Raw genomic sequence first — 20,971 nt, 5'->3', positions numbered from 1 at the left:
CAGCCAGGAGCTTTTGCGCTGTAATATGTGTGGAATGGTTGGTGGCGGGCTCGCACTCAGACTCGGAACAGTTCAGGAGTGGGGGCGGGGTGGATGGCAAAAAGCTGTCTGTTTTCCTGGCCGGTTTCCTTGGTACGGCACGGCCCTTAAAGGACCTCAAGGATTTTAAAAGGGACATAACGGAGGCCCCCCACAGCTGGCCTGATAAAGCTGGGCTGATTTACTGAGTGTGGACCCCAACAAACTTCTCAAGCTCAACCCCTTGTAGGAGACAATCACGAACAGTCAAAAGGTGTGTAACACTTGTCGGCACTTACTTTTCTTGGCGCCCCGTCCAACAGCCCTCACAGAGAATGCCTCTCTCTGCGGCCGCCGAACACCTGCGGCGCCAAACACCGCGCCCTTGCCCCGCCGCGGGCTTCACCGCTGCGGGGCTAGCGGCCGCGGGATAAGTCCAAGGGGGCGTGGCCACAGCAACAGGACGTCCCTCCGGGGACCAGATAGGTGCCAAACACCGCGCCCTTGCCCCGCCGCGGGCTTCACCGCTGCGGGGCTAGCGGCCGCGGGATAAGTCCAAGGGGGCGTGGCCACAGCAACAGGAAGTCCCTCCGGGGACCAGATAGGCGCCAAACACCGCGCCCTTGCCCCGCCGCGGGCTTCACCGCTGCGGGGCTAGCGGCCGCGGGATAAATCCAAGGGGGCGTGGCCACAGCAACAGGAAGTCCCTCCGGGGACCAGATAGGCGCCAAACACCGCGCCCTTGCCCCGCCCCGGGCTTCACCGCTGCGGGGCTAGCGGCCGCGGGATAAGTCCAAGGGGGCGTGGCCACAGCAACAGGAAGTCCCTCCGGGGACCAGATAGGCGCCAAACACCGCGCCCTTGCCCCGCCGCGGGCTTCACCGCTTCGGGGCTAGCGGCCGTGGGATAAGTCCAAGGGGGCGTGGCCACAGCAACAGGAAGTCCCTCCGGGGACCAGATAGGCGCCAAACACCGCGCCCTTGCCCCGCCGCGGGCTTCACCGCTGCGGGGCTAGCGGCCGCGGGATAAGTCCAAGGGGGCGTGGCCACAGCAACAGGACGTCCCTCCGGGGACCAGATAGGTGCCAAACACCGCGCCCTTGCCCCGCCGCGGGCTTCACCGCTGCGGGGCTAGCGGCCGCGGGATAAGTCCAAGGGGGCGTGGCCACAGCAACAGGAAGTCCCTCCGGGGACCAGATAGGCGCCAAACACCGCGCCCTTGCCCCGCCGCGGGCTTCACCGCTGCGGGGCTAGCGGCCGCGGGATAAATCCAAGGGGGCGTGGCCACAGCAACAGGAAGTCCCTCCGGGGACCAGATAGGCGCCAAACACCGCGCCCTTGCCCCGCCCCGGGCTTCACCGCTGCGGGGCTAGCGGCCGCGGGATAAGTCCAAGGGGGCGTGGCCACAGCAACAGGAAGTCCCTCCGGGGACCAGATAGGCGCCAAACACCGCGCCCTTGCCCCGCCGCGGGCTTCACCGCTGCGGGGCTAGCGGCCGCGGGATAAGTCCAAGGGGGCGTGGCCACAGCAACAGGAAGTCCCTCCGGGGACCAGATAGGCGCCAAACACCGCGCCCTTGCCCCGCCGCGGGCTTCACCGCTGCGGGGCTAGCGGCCGCGGGATAAGTTCAAGGGGGCGTGGCCACAGCAACAGGAAGTCCCTCCGGGGACCAGATAGGCGCCAAACACCGCGCCCTTGCCCCACCGCGGGCTTCACCGCTGCGGGGCTAGCGGCCGCGGGATAAGTCCAAGGGGGCGTGGCCACAGCAACAGGAAGTCCCTCCGGGGACCAGATAGGCGCCAAACACCGCGCCCTTGCCCAAGTCCAAGGGGGCGTGGCCACAGCAACAGGAAGTCCCTCCGGGGACCAGATAGGCGCCAAAGACCGCGCCCTTGCCCCGCCGCGGGCTTCACCGCTGCGGGGCTAGCGGCCGCGGGATAAGTCCAAGGGGGCGTGGCCACAGCAACAGGAAGTCCCTCCGGGGACCAGATAGGCGCCAAACACCGCGCCCTTGCCCCGCCGCGGGCTTCACCGTTGCGGGGCTAGCGGCCGCGGGATAAGTCCAAGGGGGCGTGGCCACAGCAACAGGAAGTCCCTCCGGGGACCAGATAGGCGCCAAACACCGCTCCCTTGCCCAAGTCCAAGGGGGCGTGGCCACAGCAACAGGAAGTCCCTCCGGGGACCAGATAGGCGCCAAACACCGCGCCCTTGCCCCGCCGCGGGCTTCACCGCTGCGGGGCTAGCGGCCGCGGGATAAGTCCAAGGGGGCGTGGCCACAGCAACAGGAAGTCCCTCCGGGGACCAGATAGGCGCCAAACACCGCGCCCTTACCCCGCCGCGGGCTTCACCGCTGCGGGGCTAGCGGCCGCGGGATAAGTCCAAGGGGGCGTGGCCACAGCAACAGGAAGTCCCTCCGGGGACCAGATAGGCGCCAAACACCGCGCCCTTGCCCCGCCGCGGGCTTCCGTACGTATTGAAGTGTTTGGGTGTTGAAATGTTACAGCGAATAGTAAAGCTGATATGAAGACAGCAGTTCAAGTTTTGGGGAGTGATTAGTGTACAAGAGAACACAACATTAACACATCATTAACACAAAGAATGGAATTTCTAGAGAGCAGTCGGCAAATAAACCCGTTCTTAGGTGCATAATACCCGTTAGTGGGCCACAGAGAATGTAATGATATGAAACAGGCTTTCCGGGAAGTCAAGGCTTTCAGAAGCTAATGTCTCCGCCATGGGGTTAATGGGTCAAACATGAACACCCTTTTGTCTCCACTCCTGTTGTGCCTGTTACAGTGCACAGTTGAAACTGAATTCTTACTCTCAGCCTTATGCTGTAAAAGGCACAACAGGGAGTGGAGACAAAAGCGTGTTAATGGTGGGGACGCTGTGCGTTTACTGAGCTGTGACTAACACAAGTGCCAGCCAGCCACACCTTCACGCAAACTAGTTTGAGAAAAGCTGTGACTGCCCTGCACTTCTGTTAGTCACAGCTGCCTGACTTAATGACGGTGGGCTCATCTCCCGTCGCGGCTGCGGCGGTGGTGGGACAATGACCTGCCGTGAAGTGGTGGAACAGGGGGGCCCCGGCAGGGCTCCGGCTCAGCCTCACCTTTTGCAGACTGCCAGGGCCCGACCACAGCAGGCCCTGCCCCACTTAAAACACTGGCGCTCTCCAATCATGATGGAGGAGAAGAAGGAAGTGAGATCCCTCAGACAAGGGATGTTCTTTGTTCCTCTTCACTTAGCGGGAGTTAAGAATACCATTGCAGACTGCCTCAGCAGGGAATTGCGCTCCTGCCACGAGTGGGAACTTCGGCAGGACCTGGCGAACCGCATCTTCGTCAAGTGGAGCAGGCCCCAGATCGATCTGTTTGCGACTGCGGGAACTCCAAATGCCAGAAGTTTGCCAGCAGATTCCACCAACCGAGGAGCCAGGGGGACGCGTTCTCCTTCCCGTGGGAAGGCCTGTTTCTGTACGTGTTTCCTCCGTTGACTCTCCAGCTATGAGTCATCAACACACTCAGACAGTGCCAATGCAGGATGATACTCACTGCCCCGGCGTGCCCGAGGCAGATTTGGTACCCGGACCTTCTCAGCCTGTCAGTGTCATCTCTGGTGAAGCTGCCAGTGGTTCCAGATCTTCTCACCCGAGAAGGAGGTGTAATCCTTCACCACGACCCAGGATCGCTGAACCTCAGGGCTTTGCTCCTGCGCCCTAGAATTTTGAGGATATGAGTTGCCTGTGGACTGTAGAGAGGTCCTCGCCAAGGCCAGGGCATTGTCAAATTTTAAGTGCTATAGTCTCAAGTGGAAGCATTTCGCTACTTGGTCCCGGTCTGAGAAGATTACCCCGCTGAGGGTCACAGCCCTGCAGATTCTTCCATGCTTCCTATCCTTGGCCAAAGTCGGACTGGCGCACGCCTCTATCAAGGTGCATCTGGCGGCTATCTCTCGCTACACCAGGTCCCCAGGAAGATCTTCAGTTTGGTCTCACTGACTCATCAAGGAGTTCCTCAAAGGACTATTTAGATCTTTCCCGCGATTGTAGGCTTCTGCCCGTGGTCGGAACTCAATGTGGTGCTGATGAGGCTCATGGGAGCCTCTTCGAGCCTATGCATCAGGCCCCTCTCAAGTTCCTTTCGTAGAAAACGGTTTTCCTTGTGGCCATCACCTCTGCCAGAAGTGTAGGTGAGATCCAGGCCCTATCCAGAAAACGGCCATATCTGACATTCCACGAATCGAGGGTGGTGCTGTGGATGCACCCCTCCTTTATGCCGAAGGTTCAGTCGGAATTCCCCCTCAACCAGCCTTTGGTGTTACCTATTTTCTTCCCCAAAGCCTTCATCCCCGGCTGAAAGGGCCTTGCACTTGCTGGACGTTGCTCATGAAGTTGTACCTGACACGCGCAAAGAATTTTTGGAAGACTTCTGGACTGTTTGTGAACTTTGGTCCTGTGCACCAGGGGAAGGCCTTGTCCAAGGTGTCCATCTCAAGGTGACTCTCCGGCTGCATCATGCACTGTCATTGGTCGGCGAACTGACTGCTGCCCGGTCATCCGAGAGCCCACTCTACCAGAGCCTATCACTGCGATGATGGTGTTCCTGTCTGGTGTGCCCCTGCTGGACATCTGCAGGGCGGCTACATGGAGGTCCACGCACACCTTCACGAAATGTTACTGCGTCGACAGGGATTCCAGGGAGGAGTCCAGAGTCGGCCAAGCAGTGGTACGCAACCTGTTCGCTTGAGGTGAGTTTGTTCCAGAGGTAAGTGTTGATTGCTTCTGTTGAGCCTTGCCACCTACTTTAGTGGTTTGTAACGCTCACCTGGTATCCACAGGGACGTCACTCAGCCTGTTCTGACCTCTTACGACCTCAAACCCTTCACTGGAGTCTACAAGACTGGAGACTGGGCCTGAAACACAGGATTGGTAGAGTTTAACTCCCTATTGTCTCTGTGTGCTTGAACCCCATCTTCCCCGGGGTCCAACCCTTCCCTTTGATCCACAGCTCACCTTGTTTTCTTGGAAAGTGTGCTCTCCATCCTGCTTTCAGCGCAGGGCCGCGTTGATTGATGTGGGCTCGTTGCTGCCTAGTTACTCCACTGGCAAGAGTCCGACAGGTAAGTATAATTAGTTTTTTGAACAGTTCCCTAACTTCGTTCCTTTCCTTCCTTAGATGATGGCCGGCGTCCGGGGTTGGCGAGGTGCTGCTGAGATGAGTAGCGCTGAAGGTGAGTGAGAGCGCGATGCGCGATGCGACCCATTTGTATTTGTATTGAACTGAGTTCTTTTTCTTTGTCTTTTGGGTGCCACGATGTTTTCAGCGTGGATGCCGGTTATGAAGAAGAAATGCGGTGAGTAAGCGTGGTATGCTGCGCCTCTAAATGTTTCCACGCTAACCTGGAGTGTCTTTTCCCTCTTGCAGATGGATGAGAAGTTGCAGAGACAGAGTTCCCCCAGAGCGGCTGGGATTCAGGTAAGCGTTTGAAGCTTGTACAGTCTTTAAAAATAAGCGAAGATTTGCTGAATGCTTACTAATGCCTTTTTTCTGTTCTTTTCCCTTTTCCTTAGGAAGCTGCGTGCCGGGATGGGAATGACACAGCCGAAGATGGCCGCAGAACAGAAGGAGCGATGAATGATGGGCAGAAGCGCCGCAAGGTAAGGCTGTTCGTAACGGTGTTATTGTTCTTGCAGGAGCTGAGCGCAGGAGAAAGATGCAGGTCTACTGGAGACCGATCCGAACACGGTGAGTGTCACGCTGCAGGTGCAGAAAACACAAAGCATGTTTCTCAGCCTGGGCGTGGCTTAAATAGTCTCTGGGTATCCCAGGTGTCTCTGCGCTGAACCACACCCAAAAGATCAGACTGCACATGCAGTTCAGGGAACCAAAATATGTGGGGGGATTCAACTTGTCCCCATCAATGCACTACAAGTCCAATTCCCAATCCTATGGGAGTGAGTGAGTCTGGTGCCACAAGCGCCAAGTCTGACTCCAAGTGGGTCTTTGGAGGGATGGTGAGGCCCTTGAGGGCCATGTAGGTGATCGTGGCCTGGCTCCAGCCTGACATCTTGGAGGGCTGGGGACATGAGGGGCAGGAATCATGACATGGTTGTGTAATGTTATATTGCTATGTATTCGTTATTCATGAGCATGTGAATCCATGGCAGACCCCATGCTGGAGAAGATACAAGTTACCTACCTGTAACTATTCTCCAGCATGGGTCTGGCAAGAATTCACATGCAAACCCTCCTTCCGTCCCCTCTGCGGCTCTTCTTGGTCATACTGCCAGTTTGCGTGCTTACCATATCTGAAAATGGCTGCCAGTGGAGGGGCTTAGGGAGAGGACTGTGTTATTGGATGGGGGCAGTATGACCCAGAGGACAATGATTGGTTTAGAGGGAAAATACGATTTGTTAGTGAAAGTGACCAGCTTGACGATGGGAAATATTCATGAGCATGTGGATCCATGCCAGACCTATGCAGGAGAACAATAGTTACAGGTAAGTAACTCGTTTTTGACCTGTTTCTAGTCCTGATGTACAGACCTCTGATGAGTAGGGAAATCTGAGCATGGGCAGAGGGTGCCTACAGCGGATTGAGTCTTGGTTGGGGAATCCCTACATTTGGCCTTCGTGCCGTCCAGTACTGTCCAGTATCGGAAAACTGCTAATAAAATCCTTAAAAAGATCTAACAGAATTGTGAGTTCTAGAGGCCATCCGTGACAGCCACTTTATTAATTTATCATGCGAAGGAGTGCTTTAATCAATATTGGGACTGAGAATGGGTGATATGAGGGTGATGTAGTGAGGCTGAATGAGCCTGTGTTCCTGCCTGGGCTTTTAGGGTTTGGTTGGAGTGCTGAAGAGAAACGAGTTATGCAAGGGGGATTGGATGAAGGCTCTGGAGATTTTTCATTCCCTAATGTTATTTAGGGAACACAGTTCACAAATTTGAACTAGGTAGGTTACCTTACCGTCTACTTTCTCGTGATTTCAGTATTATGGTGATTAGGGACTGTGGTGTTCGCCGGTGAGCGGAGTTGGAGTGGCTTCGTCTACTTCCTTCATCTTCTAGTTTATTTAGGGGATGCGCTTATCATGTAGCAACGGTAGTCTGTGCTCATCTGTCGCAAGTGATGGTTGTCTTTTCAGTCCAGGATTGTGGAGCAGGTGGTTGTGGGCTTGAGTGCCTTTTCAAGACCGTGCCCATCTAGATTAAAGAAATGGATAATAGACGTTGTAGGAGAGGGAATAGCCAGATTTTCAGTCTCTTCACAAAGGAATCATAAACGTCAAATGAGCTGATGTTGGCGGGGAGCTAATTCCATTCAGGACAGAGAGGATCCTTCCAGTTGGGCGGATCTGTAAGTGGGATAACCACATAGTTTGCTTTGCAGGATTTGAGGTTATAGCTAGGGATGCACTTGGAAATGTTTGTCTGGAGCAGGGGTCCCCAAACTTTATCTCTCTAGATGTTTTGGACTGCAACTACTGTCACCCTAGCCAGCATAGCAAACAGTGCATTTGCAAGGGTCCAGTCTGGCACTCCCTTTTACACATCGCACTTATCCACAGACAACTCTGCTAGCATGTGCATGTTTATCCTTGACTTGACCAGCGCAGCTACCCAAATGCTGCCTCTCTGTGTGCTGCCAGCTGTGCTGTATCTTCAAGCACGAGCCTGCCTTCATGGTTCCACTCCTTGCTGGGTAGCAAGATCCTTAAATGCAATGCCACTTGGAGAAATAACTCTGATAACTCAGCTTCACTGCTAGATAAACACATTCAATAAACAATAACAGGGGTCCTGGACATAGCTGCCACCATGACCCATTCCAATCTGTAGGTGCTTATCCAGTCCTGTTTTTTTCTTTGCATTCTGAGACCTGTAGTCTGAGTTTTATAATGGGAAAAGCAGAACTACACATCCCAGACTACAAAGAAAAAAACAGGACTGGATAAGCAGCTACAGATTGGAATGGGTCATGTTGGCAACTATGGTCCTGGATGCTTTATGGTGCTATCTATAATGCTACAGCTTGCATAGTGTTTCAAGAGCTGCTTCGGTGCTGACTCGCCCTTTGTTCACCATATCAGGAGAACAAGACTAAAGTGTTGATTTTTTAAAACTATAAAATGCAAATAATTGACAGTACATCAGCAATGCCATTGTCACTTGATGTTTGCATCACAAACATGTTTCAAATAAACATCTTGCTATGTACCTTTTCCTATGGATCTTCTTTCCGCACCCATTAAAAAAGAGTAGGAAAATAATGGCTGCCTGGCCATATTGTGTGTTGAAATGTAAGGGAAAGTGCAAGTGGTATAAAGATGACCGTAAACACGTGTCCAAGCATTTTTAAACTCAACTCATGCCTGAATGCTTGAAGTGCTAAAGTTGACGTTTCCCAAGAAGGGGAAAGTCTAGTATCTGTTGTGGTCTATGCTCTTTTCACATGTGCATACAATTCACATCTAAGCGCAGTAAAACACAGATTTAAATCCCAGGCTTATTGAGAACTCAATGGGTTGCACCCTCCGCTGAGATCTTTTACAACCTGAAAACCACATGTTTGAATACAGGCACAACCATTTTATTATTCTAAGGTGGAGTACCTTACAACGCAATATTAGTAACATTTGTGGAATTGTTGCACACCACAAATCCCAAGCACAACATTGAACTGTTATGTTGCATTGTGCAGCTTTTTTTAATTTTTATTATCAAAACTTCCTGTCAGTTGTATTGAAGGTGCCAGTGCAAGGGTAATTAGGGATAGTGACAAGAATGAGGGATGCTGTAGGTAAAGGTGGGCTAAGACTAGGATGAGGGATGCCTGGGTAATGAGGGACTGTGATGTGGATGAGGAATGCTGGTATTATGAGGGTCTTTAACAAGGATGAGGAATGCCTGGATAAGAGTAATGCTGGACTGTGACTTTGATGAAGGATGCCTGGGTAAGGATATTAGGGACGGTGATGAGGATGAGGGATGCTGGTATTATGAGGGTCTTTGACGAGGATGAGAAATGCCTGGTTAAGAGTAATGGCGGACTGTGACTTTGATGAAGGATGCCTGGGTAAGTGTATTAGGGACTTTGATGAGGATGAGGGATGCCAGGGGTATTGAGGGACAGCGACGAGGATCATAGATGCAGTGTAAGGGTAATGAGTGACGAGGATAAGGTTTGCCGGGTTAATGACGGACTATGCAATGGTAATGAGGGACTGTGATCTGGATGACGGATACTGGCCTAATGAGGATCTTTCACAAGGATGAGTGATGCCGGGGTAGGGGTAAAGAGGGGCTATGACTTTGATGAAGGATGGCTGGTTAAGGGTAATTAGGTGCTGTGATGAGGATGAGGGATGCCAGGGGAAATGAGGGCCTGCAGCGAGGATCATAAATGCAGGGTAAGGGTAATGAGTGACGAGGATAAGGAATGCTGGTGTTAATGAGGGACTGTGAGGAGTAGTAAGGCTGCCATGGTAAGGTAATGAAGGACTATGATGAGTATGAGGGTTACAGTGGTAATGATGCACTGTGACAAATGTGAGGAATGGAATGGTAGCACAGGCATCCCTCAACCCCAGGTTGGTAAATACTGATTATTGTAGATGAAGACCTAAAGGCTGTTCACGTTTTTATCTATACTCCTTCAGACTGCCACCACCTCTCACTATACTTCCTACGTCTTTCTCTTTCATCCCCCCAATGCCCCTCTTTCTAAGTCTCATCTCCACCCTTCGATGTTACTACTCCCTCCTCCACATTACTACTCCCTTCTCCCCAATACTTCTCCCTTCTCCATACTACTACTACAACAACTCGACCCACCTTTTATTTGGAAACCCTCCTTTCAATCACACACAAACACTTCATAGTGACTCCTTACACTGTCTCACCTAACCACACTCGTTACTCTTCCACACACGCTCACAATGCAGTAACAGTTGCACTCACTAACCAATAATACACAACAGGTCAATTATTGTTATCTCGCCTCAACGATAACACTGGGGTTCCTCCACCCATTGGGCGTATACATCTATCACAACAATGGGGTGGAACAGTCCAATACTTTATGAAAATGCCCTATTTCTGAACTTTATCTATCCCCCAGGAAGAGCTCTGCTATCCCTTGGACCAGCTTGCCCTAGGATACACTGGTGCGCCACCTGTCTAATAGGGATAACAAGAAGAGGAACCTCCCTATTTCTAAACTGCACTAAGCACAATTGACTGTTAAACATGTTTTTGCTGGTTTTCTTCCGCATCACGAAAAATACTTGTTTCCCAAATTGTACTAATAAAACCACCAAGCAGGCGTGTCGCAGTGCAAACACCTCTGTTGGTCTGCCAGTTCTCAGCTATGTATCCCTATATTTCAAAATGGATATCAGTTATCATGGTCGGTCGACCAGTTTCGGTGGGCCAACTAGTTTATGCCACCTTCTTCAGGACTGATATTGATATTTTATTTCTATCGCACTCATACACAAGTGTTTCAGAGCGCGACAAGGCAAGGGAAGGGGAACAGGGGAGCACAAAAACAACGATCTTACTAGGCCCAGTGACATTGAGAACGCACAAGTGCAGGGTAGAGGGTGAAGGGGGAGAAGTGCACGGAAGGGGGAACAAAAGTAGAGTGCGGAGCGAGAAGGAAAAAACAAAAATAATAATAAATAATAAATAAAAAGGCAACAAACAATGTGAGTGCAGCCAGCAAGTGGCAAGTGCTGGGTTTATGGCAGCAGGCCGTGTAGGTCTGAAAGTGCAGGAAGAAAAGGGGAGGGCTGTATGGGTACAGATGCAGACCCCAGTGCAGGGGGTGGCCCGGAGGCAGTGCATGAGGGTGGCAAGATGAGCAGGTACCTTGGCCCGGAGGACAGAGGGTGGCCAGGTGCATGGTGCCGAGGGAGAGTAGAATCAACAGGGGAGCGGAGAGGAGAAGGCAGAAGCAAAGAGGAAGGTTTTGAGGTGCTTCCGGAACTGGAGATGGTTCTCCTCAAGTTTTAGAGTGGCAGGGAGGCTGTCCAGAGGGAGGCCCCAGCCGAAGACAGAGATCTACCACCAGCTTGTTTCTTTGAGAAACGACTGACCCTGAGGGAGTTAGAGGTAGAGGAGCGGAGTGCTCGAGTTGGGAGGTATTTGCAGAGGGATAGCTGAAGGTATGTTGGACCCAGGCCCCAGAAAGCCTTGTGGACAATGCAGAGGTTTTTGAATTTAATATTTGCATCCACTGGGAGCCAGTGGAGAGATTCCAGAGCTGGAGAGATACGATCCCAGGGCTTGAGGCCAAGGACAAGTCTCGCAGTCCTGTTCTGGATAAGTTGTAAAGGACGGAGAGCAGAGGAAGGTAGATTAAGAAAGAGGCTGTTGCAATAGTCCAACTTAGAGAGAACCAGAGCTTGGGAGACAGTGAGCTTCTGGGGGAATGAGAGGAAAGGAAGAATACCTCTGAAGAGGTGCAGTAGGAAGTTTGACTTTTTTGATACATCAGCGATGTGGGCGGAGAAGGAGAGTGTGGAATCAAAGGTGACACCAAGGTTCTTGGCCTCGCATGTGGGGATAGGAGGAGGGCCAAGGGAGGCCGGCCAGAGAGTGAGGGGAAAGGAAGATGATGGTGTGCCAATGAGGAGGATCTCTGTCTTGCTGGCATTAAGACAAAGATCGTTGGTGGCACACCAATCTTGAATCGCAGTTAGGCAATCAGTGATGAGAGAGGTGGAGGAGGTGGCCGAGGGCAGCCTGAAAATGAGTTGAGTGTCGTCTGCGTAGCACTGGAAGTTTGAGCAGAAAATGGCAATACAGCAGGCGAGAGTTGCCAGGCATTGGTTGAAAAGCCAGGGCGAGAGGTTAGACCCCTGGGGAACACCACAGGTGGAGAGGAAGATAGATGATAGGAAGGACCCAAGTTGGACCTGGGAGGGTCGATCAGAGAGGAAAGAGGTCAGCCAGGCCAGAGCCAGATCGGTGATGCCTAAGTTATCCCGGAGACAGTTGAGCAGGATGGTATGGTTTACCGTGTCGAAGGCAGAGGAGAGATCAAGTAGGATGAGAACAGAGGGAATGCTAGAGTCAAGGTTGGAAAGCAGATCTTCACGGATGTTCAGGAGAGCAGTTTCCGTGCTTCTGCCAGATCTGAAGCCAGACTGATGGTCATGGAGACAGCCAACAGAATCAGAATGAAGGTTTAGCTGAGAGATGGACAGCTTTTCAAGGAGTTTGCCTAAGATGGGGGTAATGGAAATTGGGCGATAGTTGGCCGGACAAGAGGGATCCGCTGTGGGTTTCTTGAGGAGAGGATGCACAAGGGAGTGCTTAAAAGGGGAAGGATCCAGAGGCAAAGGAGTGGTTGCAGAAGTCGGCAAGGGCCGGAGCGAGGGTATCAATGTGGTCCTTGAGAGTTTTAGAGGAACAGGGATGAACCTGTTTTGACAAGGCTTTCATAGATTGGACTTGTCTAGCGACCTCATCAGGGGAGAAGAGAGGAAAGGAAGAGAAGGTGGGTGGGGGGGTGGCTGGAGGAGGGTCAGTGAGTACCGACCGAATGCTTACTAATGCCTTTTTTCTGTTCTTTTCCCTTTTCCTTAGGAAGCTGCGTGCCGGGATGGGAATGACACAGCCGAAGATGCCCGCAGAACAGAAGGAGCGATGAATGATGGGCAGAAGCGCCGCAAGGTAAGGCTGTTCGTAACGGTGTTATTGTTCTTGCAGGAGCTGAGCGCAGGAGAAAGATGCAGGTCTACTGGAGACCGATCCGAACACGGTGAGTGTCACGCTGCAGGTGCAGAAAACACAAAGCATGTTTCTCAGCCTGGGCGTGGCTTAAATAGTCTCTGGGTATCCCAGGTGTCTCTGCGCTGAACCACACCCAAAAGATCAGACTGCACATGCAGTTCAGGGAACCAAAATATGTGGGGGGATTCAACTTGTCCCCATCAATGCACTACAAGTCCAATTCCCAATCCTATGGGAGTGAGTGAGTCTGGTGCCACAAGCGCCAAGTCTGACTCCAAGTGGGTCTTTGGAGGGATGGTGAGGCCCTTGAGGGCCATGTAGGTGATCGTGGCCTGGCTCCAGCCTGACATCTTGGAGGGCTGGGGACATGAGGGGCAGGAATCATGACATGGTTGTGTAATGTTATATTGCTATGTATTCGTTATTCATGAGCATGTGAATCCATGGCAGACTCCATGCTGGAGAAGATACAAGTTACCTACCTGTAACTATTCTCCAGCATGGGTCTGGCAAGAATTCACATGCAAACCCTCCTTCCGTCCCCTCTGCGGCTCTTCTTGGTCATACTGCCAGTTTGCGTGCTTACCATATCTGAAAATGGCTGCCAGTGGAGGGGCTTAGGGAGAGGACTGTGTTATTGGATGGGGGCAGTATGACCCAGAGGACAATGATTGGTTTAGAGGGAAAATACGATTTGTTAGTGAAAGTGACCAGCTTGACGATGGGAAATATTCATGAGCATGTGGATCCATGCCAGACCTATGCAGGAGAACAATAGTTACAGGTAAGTAACTCGTTTTTGACCTGTTTCTAGTCCTGATGTACAGACCTCTGATGAGTAGGGAAATCTGAGCTTGGGCAGAGGGTGCCTACAGCGGATTGAGTCTTGGTTGGGGAATCCCTACATTTGGCCTTCGTGCCGTCCAGTACTGTCCAGTATCGGAAAACTGCTAATAAAATCCTTAAAAAGATCTAACAGAATTGTGAGTTCTAGAGGCCATCCGTGACAGCCACTTTATTAATTTATCATGCGAAGGAGTGCTTTAATCAATATTGGGACTGAGAATGGGTGATATGAGGGTGATGTAGTGAGGCTGAATGAGCCTGTGTTCCTGCCTGGGCTTTTAGGGTTTGGTTGGAGTGCTGAAGAGAAACGAGTTATGCAAGGGGGATTGGATGAAGGCTCTGGAGATTTTTCATTCCCTAATGTTATTTAGGGAACACAGTTCACAAATTTGAACTAGGTAGGTTACCTTACCGTCTACTTTCTCGTGATTTCAGTATTATGGTGATTAGGGACTGTGGTGTTCGCCGGTGAGCGGAGTTGGAGTGGCTTCGTCTACTTCCTTCATCTTCTAGTTTATTTAGGGGATGCGCTTATCATGTAGCAACGGTAGTCTGTGCTCATCTGTCGCAAGTGATGGTTGTCTTTTCAGTCCAGGATTGTGGAGCAGGTGGTTGTGGGCTTGAGTGCCTTTTCAAGACCGTGCCCATCTAGATTAAAGAAATGGATAATAGACGTTGTAGGAGAGGGAATAGCCAGATTTTCAGTCTCTTCACAAAGGAATCATAAACGTCAAATGAGCTGATGTTGGCGGGGAGCTAATTCCATTCAGGACAGAGAGGATCCTTCCAGTTGGGCGGATCTGTAAGTGGGATAACCACATAGTTTGCTTTGCAGGATTTGAGGTTATAGCTAGGGATGCACTTGGAAATGTTTGTCTGGAGCAGGGGTCCCCAAACTTTATCTCTCTAGATGTTTTGGACTGCAACTACTGTCACCCTAGCCAGCATAGCAAACAGTGCATTTGCAAGGGTCCAGTCTGGCACTCCCTTTTACACATCGCACTTATCCACAGACAACTCTGCTAGCATGTGCATGTTTATCCTTGACTTGACCAGCGCAGCTACCCAAATGCTGCCTCTCTGTGTGCTGCCAGCTGTGCTGTATCTTCAAGCACGAGCCTGCCTTCATGGTTCCACTCCTTGCTGGGTAGCAAGATCCTTAAATGCAATGCCACTTGGAGAAATAACTCTGATAACTCAGCTTCACTGCTAGATAAACACATTCAATAAACAATAACAGGGGTCCTGGACATAGCTGCCACCATGACCCATTCCAATCTGTAGGTGCTTATCCAGTCCTGTTTTTTTCTTTGCATTCTGAGACCTGTAGTCTGAGTTTTATAATGGGAAAAGCAGAACTACACATCCCAGACTACAAAGAAAAAAACAGGACTGGATAAGCAGCTACAGATTGGAATGGGTCATGTTGGCAACTATGGTCCTGGATGCTTTATGGTGCTATCTATAATGCTACAGCTTGCATAGTGTTTCAAGAGCTGCTTCGGTGCTGACTCGCCCTTTGTTCACCATATCAGGAGAACAAGACTAAAGTGTTGATTTTTTAAAACTATAAAATGCAAATAATTGACAGTACATCAGAAATGCCATTGTCACTTGATGTTTGCATCACAAACATGTTTCAAATAAACATCTTGCTATGTACCTTTTCCTATGGATCTTCTTTCCGCACCCATTAAAAAAGAGTAGGAAAATAATGGCTGCCTGGCCATATTGTGTGTTGAAATGTAAGGGAAAGTGCAGTGGTATAAAGATGACCGTAAACACGTGTCCAAGCATTTTTAAACTCAACTCATGCCTGAATGCTTGAAGTGCTAAAGTTGACGTTTCCCAAGAAGGGGAAAGTCTAGTATCTGTTGTGGTCTATGCTCTTTTCACATGTGCATACAATTCACATCTAAGCGCAGTAAAACACAGATTTAAATCCCAGGCTTATTGAGAACTCAATGGGTTGCACCCTCCGCTGAGATCTTTTACAACCTGAAAACCACATGTTTGAATACAGGCACAACCATTTTATTATTCTAAGGTGGAGTACCCTACAACGCAATATTAGTAACATTTGTGGAATTGTTGGACACCACAAATCCCAAGCACAACATTGAACTGTTATGTTGCATTGTGCAGCTTTTTTTAATTTTTATTATCAAAACTTCCTGTCAGTTGTATTGAAGGTGCCAGTGCAAGGGTAATTAGGGATAGTGACAAGAATGAGGGATGCTGTAGGTAAAGGTGGGCTAAGACTAGGATGAGGGATGCCTGGGTAATGAGGGACTGTGATGTGGATGAGGAATGCTGGTATTATGAGGGTCTTTAACAAGGATGAGGAATGCCTGGATAAGAGTAATGCTGGACTGTGACTTTGATGAAGGATGCCTGGGTAAGGATATTAGGGATGGTGATGAGGATGAGGGATGCTGGTATTATGAGGGTCTTTGACGAGGATGAGGAATGCCTGGATAAGAGTAATGGCGGACTGTGACTTTGATGAAGGATGCCTGGGTAAGTGTATTAGGGACTTTGATGAGGATGAGGGATGCCAGGGGTATTGAGGGACAGCGACGAGGATCATAGATGCAGTGTAAGGGTAATGAGTGACGAGGATAAGGGTTGCCGGGTTAATGACGGACTATGCAATGGTAATGAGGGACTGTGATCTGGATGACGGATACTGGCCTAATGAGGATCTTTCACAAGGATGAGTGATGCCGGGGTAGGGGTAAAGAGGGGCTATGACTTTGATGAAGGATGGCTGGTTAAGGGTAATTAGGTGCTGTGATGAGGATGAGGGATGCCAGGGGAAATGAGGGCCTGCAGCGAGGATCATAAATGCAGGGTAAGGGTAATGAGTGACGAGGATAAGGAATGCTGGTGTTAATGAGGGACTGTGAGGAGTAGTAAGGCTTCCATGGTAAGGTAATGAAGGACTATGATGAGTATGAGGGTTACAGTGGTAATGATGCACTGTGACAAATGTGAGGAATGGAATGGTAGCACAGGCATCCCTCAACCCCAGGTTGGTAAATACTGATTATTGTAGATGAAGACCTAAAGGCTGTTCACGTTTTTATCTATACTCCTTCAGACTGCCACCACCTCTCACTATACTTCCTACGTCTTTCTCTTTCATCCCCCCAATGCCCCTCTTTCTAAGTCTCATCTCCACCCTTCGATGTTACTACTCCCTCCTCCACATTACTACTCCCTTCTCCCCAATACTTCTCCCTTCTCCATACTACTACTACAACAACTCGACCCACCTTTTATTTGGAAACCCTCCTTTCAATCACACACAAACACTTCATAGTGACTCCTTACACTGTCTCACCTAACCACACTCGTTACTCTTCCACACACGCTCACAATGCAGTAACAGTTGCACTCACTAACCAATAATACACAACAGGTCAATTATTGTTATCTCGCCTCAACGATAACACTGGGGTTCCTCCACCCATTGGGCGTATACATCTATCACAACAATGGGGTGGAACAGTCCAATACTTTATGAAAATGCCCTATTTCTGAACTTTATCTATCCCCCAGGAAGAGCTCTGCTATCCCTTGGACCAGCTTGCCCTAGGATACACTGGTGCGCCACCTGTCTAATAGGGATAACAAGAAGAGGAACCTCCCTATTTCTAAACTGCACTAAGCACAATTGACTGTTAAACATGTTTTTGCTGGTTTTCTTCCGCATCACGAAAAATACTTGTTTCCCAAATTGTACTAATAAAACCACCAAGCAGGCGTGTCGCAGTGCAAACACCTCTGTTGGTCTGCCAGTTCTCAGCTATGTATCCCTATATTTCAAAATGGATATCAGTTATCATGGTCGGTCGACCAGTTTCGGTGGGCCAACTAGTTTATGCCACCTTCTTCAGGACTGATATTGATATTTTATTTCTATCGCACTCATACACAAGTGTTTCAGAGCGCGACAAGGCAAGGGAAGGGGAACAGGGGAGCACAAAAACAACGATCTTACTAGGCCCAGTGACATTGAGAACGCACAAGTGCAGGGTAGAGGGTGAAGGGGGAGAAGTGCACGGAAGGGGGAACAAAAGTAGAGTGCGGAGCGAGAAGGAAAAAACAAAAATAATAATAAATAATAAATAAAAAGGCAACAAACAATGTGAGTGCAGCCAGCAAGTGGCAAGTGCTGGGTTTATGGCAGCAGGCCGTGTAGGTCTGAAAGTGCAGGAAGAAAAGGGGAGGGCTGTATGGGTACAGATGCAGACCCCAGTGCAGGGGGTGGCCCGGAGGCAGTGCATGAGGGTGGCAAGATGAGCAGGTACCTTGGCCCGGAGGACAGAGGGTGGCCAGGTGCATGGTGCCGAGGGAGAGTAGAATCAACAGGGGAGCGGAGAGGAGAAGGCAGAAGCAAAGAGGAAGGTTTTGAGGTGCTTCCGGAACTGGAGATGGTTCTCCTCAAGTTTTAGAGTGGCAGGGAGGCTGTCCAGAGGGAGGCCCCAGCCGAAGACAGAGATCTACCACCAGCTTGTTTCTTTGAGAAACGACTGACCCTGAGGGAGTTAGAGGTAGAGGAGCGGAGTGCTCGAGTTGGGAGGTATTTGCAGAGGGATAGCTGAAGGTATGTTGGACCCAGGCCCCAGAAAGCCTTGTGGACAATGCAGAGGTTTTCGAATTTAATATTTGCATCCACTGGGAGCCAGTGGAGAGATTCCAGAGCTGGAGAGATACGATCCCAGGGCTTGAGGCCAAGGACAAGTCTCGCAGTCCTGTTCTGGATAAGTTGTAAAGGACGGAGAGCAGAGGAAGGTAGATTAAGAAAGAGGCTGTTGCAATAGTCCAACTTAGAGTGAACCAGAGCTTGGGAGACAGTGAGCTTCTGGGGGAATGAGAGGAAAGGAAGAATACCTCTGAAGAGGTGCAGTAGGAAGTTTGACTTTTTTGATACATCAGCGATGTGGGCGGAGAAGGAGAGTGTGGAATCAAAGATGACACCAAGGTTCTTGGCCTCGCATGTGGGGATAGGAGGAGGGCCAAGGGAGGCCGGCCAGAGAGTGAGGGGAAAGGAAGATGATGGTGTGCCAATGAGGAGGATCTCTGTCTTGCTGGCATTAAGACAAAGATCGTTGGTGGCACACCAATCTTGAATGGCAGTTAGGCAATCAGTGATGAGAGAGGTGGAGGAGGTGGCCGAGGGCAGCCTGAAAATGAGTTGAGTGTCGTCTGCGTAGCACTGGAAGTTTGAGCAGAAAATGGCAATACAGCAGGCGAGAGTTGCCAGGCATTGGTTGAAAAGCCAGGGCGAGAGGTTAGACCCCTGGGGAACACCACAGGTGGAGAGGAAGATAGATGATAGGAAGGACCCAAGTTGGACCTGGGAGGGTCGATCAGAGAGGAAAGAGGTCAGCCAGGCCAGAGCCAGATCGGTGATGCCTAAGTTATCCCGGAGACAGTTGAGCAGGATGGTATGGTTTACCGTGTCGAAGGCAGAGGAGAGATCAAGTAGGATGAGAACAGAGGGAATGCTAGAGTCAAGGTTGGAAAGCAGATCTTCACGGATGTTCAGGAGAGCAGTTTCCGTGCTTCTGCCAGACCTGAAGCCAGACTGATGGTCATGGAGACAGCCAACAGAATCAGAATGAAGGTTTAGCTGAGAGATGGACAGCTTTTCAAGGAGTTTGCCTAAGATGGGGGTAATGGAAATTGGGCGATAGTTGGCCGGACAAGAGGGATCCGCTGTGGGTTTCTTGAGGAGAGGATGCACAAGGGAGTGCTTAAGAGGGGAAGGATCCAGAGGCAAAGGAGTGGTTGCAGAAGTCGGCAAGGGCCGGAGCGAGGGTATCAATGTGGTCCTTGAGAGTTTTAGAGGAACAGGGATGAACCTGTTTTAACAAGGCTTTCATAGATTGGACTTGTCTAGCGACCTCATCAGGGGAGAAGAGAGGAAAGGAAGAGAAGGTGGGTGGGGGGGTGGCTGGAGGAGGGTCAGTGAGTACCGACAGAGAGGGGAGAGGAGAGGGAGTGGAGGAGAGTGTGGACAGGATGTCCTGGGTTTTTGAGATAATGTGTGAGGCCAGGGCATTGCAAAGAGCCTGAGAGGCAAGGGGAGGGATAGAGACTGCAGCAATGTTGTCCAGCTCCTTACACATTTTAAAGCGTTCGGCCGAGCTGTTAGATGCCACAGAGACACAGGCTTGAATGTGGACTCTCTTCTTGGTGTGGACAGAGAGACGGTATTGCCTTTGGAGCAGGCGGCAGGCCAGTTTGTCAGAGGATGAGCAGGTATCCCTCCATTTTCTCTCAGCCGCCCTAAACCTACGTTTAAGTGTAGATAGGTCGGAGTCATACCAGGAATTGCACTTGGCTTTGGACTTCAGGCGGATCCTCATGACAGGGGAAAGAACATCAAGAGTATCAGAAATAGAAGAATAGAGAGAAGACAGGGCTGTGTCAGGGTGTGAGTCAGCCAGAGGAAGAGGGGGTGGGGAGAAGGTAGAAGCAAAAGCCTTGACTGACACACGATTCATGGGCCGGATGTCCAGGAAGGTAGGTGGCAGTGTTGGGCTAGGCTTGGCTTGGGGGAAGAGAGAGAGAGATGAGAAGAGGTAGTGGTCACTCCAGGAGAGGGGAGTGGAGAGATGGATAGATAGGGGGAGGCTAGAGGAGATCAAGACATCAAGTGTGTGCCCTGCAGAGTGCGTTGGGCCAGAGGGGAGGATAGAGAGGGAATCACAGAGGTCGCGAAAGAGCAAAGTTGAAAGACAGGGAGAATCAAAGTGAATGTTGAGGTCACCAAGGAGGAGGAGTTGAGTGGTTGAGGCCAGGAGAGAGGAGGAGAGGTCAGCCCACTTAGAGAGAAAAGAGGTGATTTGACCAGGGGGCCGGTAGAGAGTGGCAACAGTAAGAGAGTGGCTAGGACAGATTGAGAGCCTGCAGATGAGGCATTCGAGAGAGGAATAGACCTGAGTGGGAATTATAGTGGCAGGAATCCACTCAGGAAAGATCAAGGCTACACCCCCTCCAGGGCGAGTGGATCTGGGTGTGGAGAGGATCTTGTGAAACTTCAGGGAGGAGAGCGTCAAAGTTTGTGACAGAGCTGGCTGTGAATCATGTGTCGGCATTGCAGATCAACTGCCCGTTGTCTCCAAATTCTTTTAGGGTGCCACAGGGTATTACTCTCTACCACCCAATCTTCTTCTCTGGACCTTATTTGAAAATGGAAAAATCTCTTTTTTCAGTGATGCGTATGAAAACGATCAAAAACTCACACAGTAAAAGAAAATGTAACAGTCAATTGTGCTTAGTGCAGTTTAGGAATAGGGATGTTGCTCTTCTCACTAACCAATGCCTCGCCTCCTCCAAAAAT

General features: G+C 50.7%; 1 protein-coding gene across 1 annotated transcript in view; it reads left to right on the top strand.

Annotated features, from left to right (window-relative positions):
- BRICD5 (BRICHOS domain containing 5) overlaps nt 1-20,971 on the top strand; it is a 530,375-nt gene that overhangs the window by 385,466 nt on the left and 123,938 nt on the right. The gene's annotated exons all lie outside the window — the stretch shown is intronic.

This window comes from Ambystoma mexicanum, chromosome 2q (assembly GCF_040938575.1).
Source record: "Ambystoma mexicanum isolate Mex_15411 chromosome 2q, UKY_AmexF1_1, whole genome shotgun sequence".
Classification (NCBI taxonomy): Eukaryota; Metazoa; Chordata; class Amphibia; order Caudata; family Ambystomatidae; genus Ambystoma; species Ambystoma mexicanum.
This window is presented reverse-complemented; position numbering and strand designations above follow the sequence as displayed.